Source organism: Salvelinus namaycush, chromosome 25, assembly GCF_016432855.1.
Source record: "Salvelinus namaycush isolate Seneca chromosome 25, SaNama_1.0, whole genome shotgun sequence".
NCBI lineage: Eukaryota > Metazoa > Chordata > Actinopteri > Salmoniformes > Salmonidae > Salvelinus > Salvelinus namaycush.
The window spans coordinates 42,029,967-42,043,867 of record NC_052331.1 but is presented as its reverse complement, the minus strand read 5'-3'; the positions used below and the strand labels follow the sequence as shown (position 1 = coordinate 42,043,867).

Below are 13,901 nucleotides of genomic sequence, written 5' to 3'. Positions count from 1 at the left end.
GAAGACCGTGCCACTTTAAGAAGCCCGTTCCACTTTAAGAAGCCCGTGCCACTTTAAGAAGCCCGTGCCACTTTAAGAAGCCCGTGCCACTTTAAGAAGCCCGTGCCACTTTAAGAAGCCCGTGCCACTTTAAGAAGCCCGTGCCACTTTAAGAAGCCCGTGCCACTTTAAGAAGCCCGTGCCACTTTAAGAAGACCGTGCCACTTTAAGAAGACCGTGCCACTTTAAGAAGACCGTGCCACTTTAAGAAGACCGTGCCACTTTAAGAAGACCGTGCCACTTTAAGAAGACCGTGCCACTTTAAGAAGACCGTGCCACTTTAAGAAGACCGTGCCACTTTAAGAAGACCGTGCCACTTTAAGAAGACCGTGCCACTTTAAGAAGACCGTGCCACTTTAAGAAGCCAGAGCCACTTTAAGAAGCCAGAGCCACTTTAAGAAGCCAGAGCCACTTTAAGAAGCCAGTGCCACTTTAAGAAGACCGTGCCACTTTAAGAAGACCGTGCCACTTTAAGAAGACCGTGCCACTTTAAGAAGACCGTGCCACTTTAAGAAGACCGTGCCACTTTAAGAAGACCATGCCACTTTAAGAAGACCGTGCCACTTTAAGAAGACCGTGCCACTTTAAGAAGCCCGTGCCACTTTAAGAAGCCCGTGCCACTTTAAGAAGCCCGTGCCACTTTAAGAAGCCCGTGCCACTTTAAGAAGCCCGTGCCACTTTAAGAAGCCCGTGCCACTTTAAGAAGACAGTTCCACTTTAAGAAGACAGTGCCACTTTTAGAAGCCAGAGACACTTTAAGAGCTCTGTTGCATTATTGCCCCAACCATGCTAGAAACTCAGTTTGTAGTTGCGTTTTTTAAATGATGCAACTCTTGCAATTTTAGGAGTTAAGAAATAAACGTGTTAGCTCTGGAAAGCCCCTTTTTAAATGTAGCCATAGAAACTGCTTTGGGCTCCCGAGTGGCGCAGTGGTCTAAGGCATTGCAAGAGGCATGGTTTGATTCCAGGCTGTATCACATCCAGCCGTGTTTGGGAGTCCCGTAGGGCGGCGCACAATTGGCCCAGCGTCGTCCGGGTTTGGCCGGGGTAGGCCGTCATAGTAAATAAGAATTTGTTCTTAAAAGGGAAATGGCTTTTTAAAAGGGACGGGAGGTAGCCTAGTGGTTAGAGCGTTGGACTTGTAACCGAAAGGTTGCAAGGTCAAATCCCTGAGCTGACAAGGTACAAATCTGTCATTCTGCCACTAAACAAGACATTTAACCCACTGTTCCTAGGCCGTCATTGGAAATAAGAATTTGTTCTTAACTGACTTGCCTAGTTAAATTTAAAAAATGGTTTCTTAAAAAGGCAATGACATGAATAATCAAAACAAGAAAGTAACTTTATTCAATTGAATAATGATTATCTGGATATTCTGAACTTTTATTGATGAAATATTTTTGGTAGGTCAGTTGTTAATTAAGGTGTGCAGAGCATGATTTTAGCCCATGAGCAGGAGATTAATAATGCCTACAATCAGAACTGACTGTCCAAAAATAAAAAGTTGTTCTGTAACAATTTCAGTGCAACTATTTATTTGACAAATATATGACATGCTCATTACATCCTCTCAGACTTTGAAAACGCCTGGTACAGAGTCAAAGTAGTGGTAAGGTTTCTATACAGCACAGTCTACAGGTAAAGTAATGGTAGGGTTTCTATACAGCACAGTCTACAGGTAGACTAGTGGTAGGGTTTCTATACAGCACAGTCTACAGGTAAACTAGTGGTAGGGTTTATATACAGCACAGTCTACAGGTAGACTAGTGATAGGGTTTCTATACAGCACAGTCTACAGGTAAACTAGTGGTAGGGTTTATATACAGCACAGTCTACAGGTAGACTAGTGGTAGGGTTTCTATACAGCACAGTCTATGTATTATATTATATTAGTAGCATTGTACATACCAGCAGTATCTGGAACCAGACAGCAAGGAGAGGGACAGGGTGTAAAGAACCAAGTAAATTACTTTCCCACTACCGTACAGTTAGGGTTAGTCAATATACTGTAGACCCTGTTCTGATTGAGTGTGTAACATAACATAATGCTTTACTGAGAAACGGAAGCTGCAAGATCACAGTACACCTGAAAAACCAACAAACACTAAGTTTCGAAGACTGACTCAGGAAACAAACGAAAAAAGTAAATAATTCAAGCTTCTGCAAAGGACAACAGAAAACACGTCTTTTAACAGGGAAATCATAATTAGTAAATTGGACACACTGAGTGTCATTAATGTCTCTAGGACGGTCTCTGCTGCCCTCTGGTGACAGGTGGATCCGGGTATGATACATTACCTCATTATAAACCCTGTTCTGATGTGGTATGATACATTACCTCATTATAAACCCTGTTCTGATGTGGTATGATACATTACCTCATTATAAACCCTGTTCTGATGTGGTATGATACATTACCTCATTATAAACCTTGATCTGATGTGGTATGATACATTACCTCATTATAAACCCTGTTCTGATGTGGTATGATACATTACCTCATTATAAACCCTGTTCTGATGTGGTATGATACATTACCTCATTATAAACCTTGATCTGATGTGGTATGATACATTACCTCATTATAAACCCTGTTCTGATGTGGTATGATACATTACCTCATTATAAACCCTGTTCTGATGTGGTATGATACATTACCTCATTATAAACCCTGTTCTGATGTGGTATGATACATTACCTCATTATAAACCCTGTTCTGATGTGGTATGATACATTACCTCATTATAAACCTTGTTCTGATGTGGTATGATACATTACCTCAATATAAACCTTGTTCTGATGTGGTATGATACATTACCTCATTATAAACCCTGTTCTGATGTGGTATGATACATTACCTCATTATAAACCCTGTTCTGATGTGGTATGATACATTACCTCATTATAAACCCTGTTCTGATGTGGTATGATACATTACCTCAATATAAACCCTGTTCTGATGTGGTATGATACATTACCTCAATATAAACCCTGTTCTGATGTGGTATGATACATTACCTCAATATAAACCCTGTTCTGATGTGGTATGATACATTACCTCATTATAAACCCTGTTCTGATGTGGTATGATACATTACCTCAATATAAACCCTGTTCTGATGTGGTATGATACATTACCTCAATATAAACCCTGTTCTGATGTGGTATGATACATTACCTCATTATAAACCCTGTTCTGATATGGTATGATACATTACCCCAACATAAACCTGTTCTGATTGGGTGTAATATTTATTTTGTAATCCTGGCCAATCACTGTATGGTTTCTATAATATTGTATTGTAAAGTATAGTTGCTATAATATTGTATTGTAAAGTATAGTTGCTATAATATTGTTTTGTAAAGTATGGTAGCTGTAAATGTTCTGATTATGTTGAGACCCAACCCCAAATCAACAATAATCTTCTGTGCATGTAACTGATCAATAGCCAGCCAGCATAGTACATTATTAGTGAACATTATGACCCACAGGGCACTAGACAAACAAAAGGGAAATGAACTGTTATATTTTCTGGTGAGGTTAGCGACTGTGTTAGTTCCTGTGGAAGGTGTGTTAGCCCATACTTTAACCTAGGCTAGTTACCATGACACCGTTAGGATTAAGGGGTTGGGGTTAGAGGGTTAGGGTTGGGGTTAGAAGATTAGAGGGTTAGGGTTGGGGTTAGAGGGTTAGGGTTGGGGTTAGGGTTAGAGGGTTAGAGGGTTAGAGGGTTAGAGGGTTAGAAGGTTAGAAGGTTAGAGGGTTAGGGTTGGGGTTAGAGGGTTAGGGTTGGGGTTAGGGTTAGAGGGTTAGAAGGTTAGAGGGTTAGGGTTGGGGTTAGAAGGTTAGAGGGTTAGGGTTGGGGTTAGAGGATTAGAGGGTTAGAGGGTTAGGGCTGGGGTTAGAGGGTTAGAGGGTTAGGGTTGGGGTTAGAGGGTTAGGGTTGGGGTTAGGGTTAGGGCTGGGGTTAGATAGGTAACCGATACCTCACCTAGGTTAGAGGGTTAGGGTTGGGGTTAGAAGATTAGAGGGTTAGGGCTGGGGTTAGATAGGTAACCGATACCTCACCTAGGTTAGAGGGTTAGGGTTGGGGTTAGAAGATTAGAGGGTTAGGGCTGGGGTTAGATAGGTAACCGATACCTCACCTAGGTTAGAGGGTTAGGGCTGGGGTTAGAAGATTAGAGGGTTAGGGCTGGGGTTAGATAGTTAACCGATACCTTACCTAGGTTAGAGGGTTAGGGCTGGGGTTAGATAGTTAACCGAGACCTTACCTAGGTTAGAGCGTGTGTTTGAGCGGTCCATCAGGGCTTTCTTGTTGGGGTTGTTGAGTATGGACCGCTTCGCTAGAGCGATGTCTGCAGTCACACGAGTTATAGTAATTCTGAGAAATACAGAGCAAGCGTGAAATTTTATTTGAAGTTAAAATGTTTGGATAAACACGATGTTTATTGTATTTATTATCAAATTCACAATTAATGCAACCTGTAGAACTCACCTCCCTTCAAATCTGTGTTTTAAAAAGTCGAAGAGTGCTTTCTGCATCATGTCTGTTACCTAGGATCACACAGAAACACAATTAATCACATGTACAGTATATTACATTAGATACTCCTCCATCACATGTATATTACATTAGATACTCCTCCATCACATGTATGTTACATTAGATGCTCCTCCATCACATGTATGTTACATTAGATACTCCTCCATCACATGTATGTTACATTAGATGCTCCTCCATCACATGTATGTTACATTAGATACTCCTCCATCACATGTATGTTACCTTAGATGCTCCTCCATCACATGTATGTTACATTAGATACTCCTCCATCACATGTATGTTACATTAGATGCTCCTCCATCACATGTATGTTACATTAGATACTCCTCCATCACATGTATGTTACCTTAGATACTCCTCCATCACATGTATGTTACATTAGATACTCCTCCATCACATGTATGTTACATTAGATACTCCTCCATCACATGTATGTTACATTAGATACTCCTCCATCACATGTATGTTACATTAGATACTCCTCCATCACATGTATGTTACATTAGATACTCCTCCATCACATGTATGTTACATTAGATACTCCTCCATCACATGTATGTTACATTAGATACTCCTCCATCACATGTATGTTACATTAGATACTCCTCCATCACATGTATGTTACATTAGATACTCCTCCATCACATGTATATTACATTAGATACTCCTCCATCACATGTATGTTACATTAGATACTCCTCCATCACATGTATGTTACATTAGATACTCCTCCATCACATGTATGTTACATTAGATACTCCTCCATCACATGTATATTACATTAGATGCTCCTCCATCACATGTATGTTACATTAGATGCTCCTCCATCACATGTATGTTACATTAGATACTCCTCCATCACATGTATGTTACATTAGATGCTCATCCATCACATGTATGTTACATTAGATGCTCCTCCATCACATGTATGTTACATTAGATACTCCTCCATCACATGTATGTTACATTAGATGCTCCATCACATGTATGTTACCTTAGATGCTCCTCCATCACATGTATGTTACATTAGATGCTCCTCCATCACATGTATGTTACATTAGATACTCCTCCATCACATGTATGTTACATTAGATGCTCCTCCATCACATGTATGTTACATTAGATGCTCCTCCATCACATGTATGTTACCTTAGATGCTCCTCCATCACATGTATGTTACATTAGATACTCCTCCATCACATGTATGTTACATTAGATGCTCCTCCATCACATGTATGTTACCTTAGATGCTCCTCCATCACATGTATGTTACATTAGATGCTCCTCCATCACATGTATGTTACATTAGATACTCCTCCATCACATGTATGTTACATTAGATGCTCCTCCATCACATGTATGTTACCTTAGATGCTCCTCCATCACATGTATGTTACCTTAGATACTCCTCCATCACATGTATGTTACATTAGATACTCCTCCATCACATGTTTGTTACATTAGATACTCCTCCATCACATGTATGTTACATTAGATACTCCTCCATCACATGTATGTTACCTTAGATACTCCTCCATCACATGTATGTTACATTAGATACTCCTCCATCACATGTATGTTACATTAGATACTCCTCCATCACATGTATGTTACATTAGATACTCCTCCATCACATGTATGTTACATTAGATACTCCTCCATCACATGTATGTTACATTAGATACTCCTCCATCACATGTATGTTACCTTAGATACTCCTCCATCACATGTATGTTACATTAGATACTCCTCCATCACATGTATGTTACATTAGATACTCCTCCATCACATGTATGTTACATTAGATGCTCCTCCATCACATGTATGTTACATTAGATACTCCTCCATCACATGTATGTTACATTAGATACTCCTCCATCACATGTATGTTACATTAGATACTCCTCCATCACATGTATGTTACATTAGATACTCCTCCATCACATGTTTGTTACATTAGATACTCCTCCATCACATGTATGTTACATTAGATACTCCTCCATCACATGTATGTTACATTAGATACTCCTCCATCACATGTATGTTACATTAGATACTCCTCCATCACATGTATGTTACATTAGATACTCCTCCATCACATGTATATTACATTAGATGCTCCTCCATCACATGTATGTTACATTAGATACTCCTCCATCACATGTATGTTACATTAGATACTCCTCCATCACATGTATGTTACCTTAGATACTCCTCCATCACATGTATGTTACATTAGATACTCCTCCATCACATGTATGTTACATTAGATGCTCCTCCATCACATGTATGTTACATTAGATGCTCCTCCATCACATGTATGTTACATTAGATGCTCCTCCATCACATGTTTGTTACATTAGATACTCCTCCATCACATGTATGTTACATTAGATACTCCTCCATCACATGTATGTTACCTTAGATACTCCTCCATCACATGTAGGTTACATTAGATACTCCTCCATCACATGTATGTTACATTAGATACTCCTCCATCACATGTATGTTACATTAGATACTCCTCCATCACATGTATGTTACATTAGATACTCCTCCATCACATGTATGTTACATTAGATACTCCTCCATCACATGTATGTTACATTAGATACTCCTCCATCACATGTATGTTACATTAGATACTCCTCCATCACATGTATGTTACCTTAGATACTCCTCCATCACATGTATGTTACCTTAGATACTCCTCCATCACATGTATGTTACATTAGATACTCCTCCATCACATGTATGTTACATTAGATACTCCTCCATCACATGTATGTTACATTAGATACTCCTCCATCACATGTATGTTACATTAGATGCTCCATCACATGTATGTTACCTTAGATACTCCTCCATCACATGTATGTTACGTTAGATACTCCTCCATCACATGTATGTTACCTTAGATACTCCTCCATCACATGTATGTTACATTAGATACTCCTCCATCACATGTATGTTACGTTAGATACTCCTCCATCACATGTATGTTACGTTAGATACTCCTCCATCACATGTATGTTACGTTAGATACTCCTCCATCACATGTATGTTACGTTAGATACTCCTCCATCACATGTATGTTACATTAGATACTCCTCCATCACATGTATGTTACGTTAGATACTCCTCCATCACATGTATATTACATTAGATGCTCCTCCATCACATGTATGTTACATTAGATACTCCTCCATCACATGTATGTTACATTAGATGCTCCATCACATGTATGTTACATTAGATGCTCCTCCATCACATGTATGTAACATTAGATGCTCCTCCATCACATGTATGTTACATTAGATACTCCTCCATCACATGTATGTTACATTAGATACTCCTCCATCACATGTATGTTACCTTAGATACTCCTCCATCACATGTATGTTACATTAGATACTCCTCCATCACATGTATGTTACATTAGATGCTCCTCCATCACATGTATGTTACATTAGATGCTCCTCCATCACATGTATGTTACATTAGATACTCCTCCATCACATGTATATTACATTAGATACTCCTCCATCACATGTATGTTACATTAGATACTCCTCCATCACATGTATGTTACATTAGATGCTCCTCCATCACATGTATGTTACATTAGATACTCCTCCATCACATGTATGTTACATTAGATGCTCCTCCATCACATGTATGTTACATTAGATACTCCTCCATCACATGTATGTTACATTAGATACTCCTCCATCACATGTATGTTACATTAGATACTCCTCCATCACATGTATGTTACATTAGATACTCCTCCATCACATGTATGTTACATTAGATACTCCTCCATCACATGTATGTTACCTTAGATACTCCTCCATCACATGTATGTTACATTAGATGCTCCTCCATCACATGTATGTTACATTAGATGCTCCTCCATCACATGTATGTTACATTAGATACTCCTCCATCACATGTATGTTACATTAGATACTCCTCCATCACATGTATGTTACCTTAGATACTCCTCCATCACATGTATGTTACATTAGATACTCCTCCATCACATGTATGTTACATTAGATGCTCCTCCATCACATGTATGTTACATTAGATACTCCTCCATCACATGTATGTTACATTAGATGCTCCTCCATCACATGTATGTTACATTAGATACTCCTCCATCACATGTATGTTACATTAGATACTCCTCCATCACATGTATGTTACATTAGATACTCCTCCATCACATGTATGTTACATTAGATGCTCCTCCATCACATGTATGTTACATTAGATGCTCCTCCATCACATGTATGTTACATTAGATGCTCCATCACATGTATGTTACATTAGATGCTCCTCCATCACATGTATGTTACATTAGATACTCCTCCATCACATGTATGTTACATTAGATGCTCCTCCATCACATGTATGTTACATTAGATACTCCTCCATCACATGTATGTTACATTAGATACTCCTCCATCACATGTATGTTACATTAGATACTCCTCCATCACATGTATGTTACATTAGATACTCCTCCATCACATGTATATTACATTAGATACTCCTCCATCACATGTATGTTACATTAGATGCTCCTCCATCACATGTATGTTACATTAGATACTCCTCCATCACATGTATGTTACATTAGATACTCCTCCATCACATGTATGTTACATTAGATGCTCCTCCATCACATGTATATTACATTAGATGCTCCTCCATCACATGTATGTTACATTAGATACTCCTCCATCACATGTATGTAACATTAGATACTCCTCCATCACATGTATGTTACATTAGATGCTCCTCCATCACATGTATGTTACATTAGATACTCCTCCATCACATGTATGTTACATTAGATGCTCCTCCATCACATGTATGTTACATTAGATACTCCTCCATCACATGTATGTTACATTAGATACTCCTCCATCACATGTATGTTACATTAGATGCTCCTCCATCACATGTATGTTACATTAGATACTCCTCCATCACATGTATGTTACATTAGATGCTCCTCCATCACATGTATGTTACATTAGATGCTCCATCACATGTATGTTACATTAGATGCTCCTCCATCACATGTATGTTACATTAGATACTCCTCCATCACATGTATGTTACATTAGATGCTCCTCCATCACATGTATGTTACATTAGATACTCCTCCATCACATGTATGTTACATTAGATACTCCTCCATCACATGTATGTTACATTAGATACTCCTCCATCACATGTATGTTACATTAGATACTCCTCCATCACATGTATATTACATTAGATACTCCTCCATCACATGTATGTTACATTAGATGCTCCTCCATCACATGTATGTTACATTAGATACTCCTCCATCACATGTATGTTACATTAGATACTCCTCCATCACATGTATGTTACATTAGATGCTCCTCCATCACATGTATATTACATTAGATGCTCCTCCATCACATGTATGTTACATTAGATACTCCTCCATCACATGTATGTAACATTAGATACTCCTCCATCACATGTATGTTACATTAGATGCTCCTCCATCACATGTATGTTACATTAGATACTCCTCCATCACATGTATGTTACATTAGATGCTCCTCCATCACATGTATGTTACATTAGATACTCCTCCATCACATGTATGTTACATTAGATACTCCTCCATCACATGTATGTTACATTAGATGCTCCTCCATCACATGTATGTTACATTAGATGCTCCTCCATCACATGTATGTTACATTAGATACAATATATCTATTGTTTACAGGAATCTCATTCAACTATTTTAGATTAAGTTGTGTGGAAAAAAAGACTAGGGGGTAAAGAAACTCAAAAGGGCTGATTTATATTAATTAACAATAATGTTGATATGAATGTGCAAATTCTCCAAGCAGGTCCGTAATCTAGATGGATGATTTTAAATATGTTATTGGACCATAATCAGATTTGGCTCATTAAAACTTCTTGTCAATAGAGGGGCGCTGTTTTCACTTTGGAAAAAATCGTGCCCAAATGAAACGGCCTCGTACTCTTTTCTAGATCATACAATATGCATATTATTACTATTGGATAGAAAACTCTCAAGTTTCTAAAACTGTTGATGATTTATACCTCAAATATGCACATTTTTCGAACAAAACATAAATGTATTGTATAACATGTTATAAGACTGTCATCTGATGAAGTTGTTTCTTGGTTAGTGACTAATTATATCTCTATTTGGTCGGTTTTGTGAAAGCTACCTATGCGGTGAAAACATGGTGAAAATATGCGGTTGTGTGTTTGGCTATTGTGGTTAGCTAATAGAAATACATAGTGTTTTCGCTGTAAAACATTTAAAAAATGTTGGCTGGATTCACAAGATGTTTATCTTTCATTTGCTGTATTGGACTTGTGATTTCATGAAAATTATATTATATGATATCCCTGTCCCGTTAGGCTAGGCTATGCTAGTCAGCTTTTTTGATGAGGAGGATCCCGGATCCGGGATGGGTATCACTGAAAGTTTAATCTATACGGTCCAAATAATGATGACTACGTTTCTTTGAAAATATATATGATAATTTATCAAGCCTACAAGCAATTCAGACTATATTATTATGGTGGGAGATTATATGGTTTTAAATACCTCAATGGAGTGTAAAGGCAATCACACTACCAACTATCACCCTCATGCACTTAAGGAAATCACGAATATCACAGATATAATGGAATTAGTGGACATATGGAGGCTTAAATATCCTGACCAAGTGAGATATACATGGAGGAGGCTCAATCAAGATAGTCATATTGACTACTTTCTTATGTCATTCTCACTTGACACCAAAGATTTCAAATGTGTTGTAGGGGACAGAATGCAGTCAGACCATCAAATAATTGGCATAAATATTACTCTTACAGAATTAACACGTGGTGAGGATATTGGTAATCAAAGCCTACTAGATGATAAATTGTTTAGAACTAGGACAGAAGTATTTATAACTGACTTTTTCAGACATAACATAGGTACAGCAGATCCCCTTATTGTATGGGACACTTTTAAATGTGCCTTTAGAGGCCATGCAATTCAATACTCATCTTTAAAACAAAAGCAATGTAGGTCAAAAGAGTTCATATCAACAAAGGAAGTTGTAAATAATATGAGGGAAATGCTTAGTGTATGTGATGTAAACAGAGGTCTACTTTGTTGGGGACTTGAATATTGACTGGTTTTCATCTAGCTGTCCACTCAAGAGGAAATTTCTCACTGTGACCAGTGCCTGTAATCTGGTTCAGGTTATTAATCAACCTACTGACTGACTTTATTATCCCCATGGGGAAATTTTGTTGCAGTATCATGTACATGTTTAAAGTTGTGTTTAAATACAAAACAAAATTGACAATACAACTTTCATAACAGTTACATACCAATAAAACATTTAAAAAAGACTAGCGTGCTGGCCTTACTGAGTGGATAGGAACATTAGCCTGCTGGCCTTACTGAGTGGATAGGAACATTAGCCTGCTGGTCTTACTGAGTCTATAGGAACATTAGCCTGCTGGTCTTACTGAGTCTATAGGAACATTAGCCTGCTGGCCTTACTGAGTCTATAGGAACATTAGCCTGCTGGTCTTACTGGGTGGATAGGAACATTAGCCTGCTGGTCTTACTGAGTCTATAGGAACATTAGCCTGCTGGCCTTACTGAGTGGATAGGAACATTAGCCTGCTGGTCTTACTGAGTGGATAGGAACATTAGCCTACTGGTCTTACTGAGTGGATAGGAACATTAGCCTGCTGGTCTTACTGAGTGGATAGGAACATTAGCCTGCTGGTCTTACTGAGTGGATAGGAACATTAGCCTGCTGGTCTTACTGAGTGGATAGGAACATTAGCCTGCTGGTCTTACTGAGTGGATAGGAACATTAGCCTGCTGGCCTTACTGAGTGGATAGGAACATTAGCCTGCTGGTCTTACTGAGTCTATAGGAACATTAGCCTGCTGGTCTTACTGGGTGGATAGGAACATTAGCCTGCTGGCCTTACTGAGTCTATAGGAACATTAGCCTGCTGGCCTTACTGGGTGGATAGGAACATTAGCCTGCTGGTCTTACTGAGTCTATAGGAACATTAGCCTGCTGGTCTTACTGAGTGGATAGGAACATTAGCCTGCTGGTCTTACTGGGTGGATAGGAACATTAGCCTGCTGGTCTTACTGGGTCTATAGGAACATTAGCCTGCTGGTCTTACTGGGTCTATAGGAACATTAGCCTGCTGGTCTTACTGAGTCTATAGGAACATTAGCCTGCTGGCCTTACTGAGTCTATAGGAACATTAGCCTGCTGGTCTTACTGAGTCTATAGGAACATTAGCCTGCTGGTCTTACTGAGTCTATAGGAACATTAGCCTGCTGGTCTTACTGAGTGGATAGGAACATTAGCCTGCTGGTCTTACTGAGTCTATAGGAACATTAGCCTGCTGGCCTTACTGGGTGGATAGGAACATTAGCCTGCTGGCCTTACTGAGTGGATAGGAACATTAGCCTGCTGGTCTTACTGAGTCTATAGGAACATTAGCCTGCTGGTCTTACTGAGTCTATAGGAACATTAGCCTGCTGGTCTTACTGAGTCTATAGGAACATTAGCCTGCTGGTCTTACTGAGTCTATAGGAACATTAGCCTGCTGGTCTTACTGAGTGGATAGGAACATTAGCCTGCTGGTCTTACTGAGTGGATAGGAACATTAGCCTGCTGGTCTTACTGAGTCTATAGGAACATTAGCCTGCTGGTCTTACTGAGTCTATAGGAACATTAGCCTGCTGGTCTTACTGAGTCTATAGGAACATTAGCCTGCTGGCCTTACTGAGTCTATAGGAACATTAGCCTGCTGGTCTTACTGAGTCTATAGGAACATTAGCCTGCTGGTCTTACTGAGTCTATAGGAACATTAGCCTGCTGGCCTTACTGAGTCTATAGGAACATTAGCCTGCTGGTCTTACTGGGTGGATAGGAACATTAGCCTGCTGGCCTTACTGAGTCTATAGGAACATTAGCCTGCTGGTCTTACTGGGTGGATAGGAACATTAGCCTGCTGGTCTTACTGAGTCTATAGGAACATTAGCCTGCTGGTCTTACTGAGTGGATAGGAACATTAGCCTGCTGGTCTTACTGAGTCTATAGGAACATTAGCCTGCTGGTCTTACTGAGTCTATAGGAACATTAGCCTGCTGGTCTTACTGAGTCTATAGGAACATTAGCCTGCTGGTCTTACTGAGTCTATAGGAACATTAGCCTGCTGGCCT

General features: G+C 39.2%; 1 pseudogene; it reads right to left on the bottom strand.

The window, feature by feature from the left end:
- LOC120019961 overlaps positions 1 to 13,901 on the bottom strand; it is a 129,954-nt pseudogene that overhangs the window by 54,122 nt on the left and 61,931 nt on the right.